This window comes from Odontomachus brunneus, unplaced genomic scaffold, assembly GCF_010583005.1.
Source record: "Odontomachus brunneus isolate Ranch 3 - 2012 unplaced genomic scaffold, Obru_v1 Obru_scaffold_085, whole genome shotgun sequence".
NCBI classification, from domain to species: Eukaryota; Metazoa; Arthropoda; class Insecta; order Hymenoptera; family Formicidae; genus Odontomachus; species Odontomachus brunneus.
The window spans coordinates 1,514,359-1,515,902 of record NW_022639535.1 but is presented as its reverse complement, the minus strand read 5'-3'; the positions used below and the strand labels follow the sequence as shown (position 1 = coordinate 1,515,902).

General features: G+C 36.1%; 1 long non-coding RNA gene across 1 annotated transcript; it reads right to left on the bottom strand.

Moving 5' to 3' along the window:
• Positions 1–464: 464 nt before the first annotated feature.
• On the bottom strand, positions 465–914 carry LOC116847940. The gene is made up of 3 exons (XR_004378856.1): positions 832–914; positions 625–696; positions 465–495 (listed from the first exon to the last, which is right to left on the bottom strand). It is a non-coding gene; the product is annotated as an uncharacterized LOC116847940 (long non-coding RNA).
• Between the last annotated feature and the right edge of the window lie 630 nt (positions 915–1,544).

Here is a 1,544-nt window from a genome sequence, read left to right as displayed (position 1 = left end):
TCAATGTTTTGACTCACCAAACCGCCGATCAGGGTAGCCACATTCTGCATTCGTTTCTGGAACAGAAAAATGCCATTTCGTCGATTAGATTCGTGCATTAGTTACGATTTGAGTGAAGAAGATTGAAGGATTAAAAAAAAGGAAAACGCGATATTTTTTACGCTGGAAGAATTCTTCGGAATACATTCACACTTGGAATATTCCACTATTCTTTTTCTCGACGTTGCAAATAAATCTCTTAATCAAAACAAATAAAAATTTTTCAAGTGGTGATGTTACTCAAAAATAATTTTTCCCGCGTGTAATAACGATTTAACGCGATCTTTGACTCGATTAAAATTATCTCGATTTCGACCAAACGAAATATCAATCTTGTCGGATTTCTAATAATAAATACTAATTAATAAAGCTCACCTTCGAGCTAACCCCGCTCGGCCCGAGCCAAATCCTCCGGCGCAGCAGCCCCTAAGAGTCGGCTGGTCGTCTGCTTCGTCTCTGTAACAGAAAGCAAATTTAATTTATTATTACACACGACAATGGAGACATTAAAAAACTTGATTCTAAACAAGAGAATTTCCACTTTTATCGGATTTTTAATTACGAATTCAACTAAGTGAAACTCACCTTCGCGCCAACTCTGCCAGGCCCGAGCCGGATCCTCCAGCGCAGCATCTCCTTAGAGTCGAATGCTCGTTTCTGTAACAAAAAGCAAATTTAATTTAGTGTTAATTCGTTACATGACAATGGAGGCATTCAGGAACTCGATTCAAAGTAAGAAAATGTTTAGTTTTGTCGGATTTTTAATTACGAATACAAATCAATGAAGCTCACCTTCGAGCCGACTCAAACAGGCCCGAGCCGAATCCTTCGGCGCGGCATCCCCCAGTCATCGCATCCTCTAGAGCCGCGTGACTGCGTCTTCTCTATTAGATCTCTGTAACAGAAATTTAATTTAAGTTAGTATCAATTAGTAATTTAATAAATTAGTATTAACTAGTTACACACGACAGCAAGACGAAGAAAAGAAATTGTTGTAACGGCACGTTCGAGTTCCTTCTCAATGCGCAATAAAAAATAATTAAACGATAGCCGAATAAAGAAATAATAACACATGATTAATTAATAGATAATAATAATAATGTCTGATCGACAACCGCATAATAATATCCAGTAATATCAATTAATTACATACAGAATTGTTCGATAAAATCAATGCCGATCAAATATTATCATCATCCGTTTATTATTCCAGTATTATTAGTTTTTTATTCGGTTGTTATTTAACCATTTTTATTACATATTGAAAAGTAACTCAAGTTAAGTTGGTTCAACCTGAGTTGCTTCCCAATACGTAATAAAAATAGTTAAATGACAGCCGAATAAAGAACTAATAATACTCGAATAATATTTGATCGGCAGTAAGGAATTTGATCGTGACGTTTCTCTAACAAGTAAATGTAACAAGAAGTAAATGAAACGCAGTAATTACCTGCTGCGGTAAAGCCCGCAATACCTGTTCGTGTGATAAGTACGCGTCTCAACTC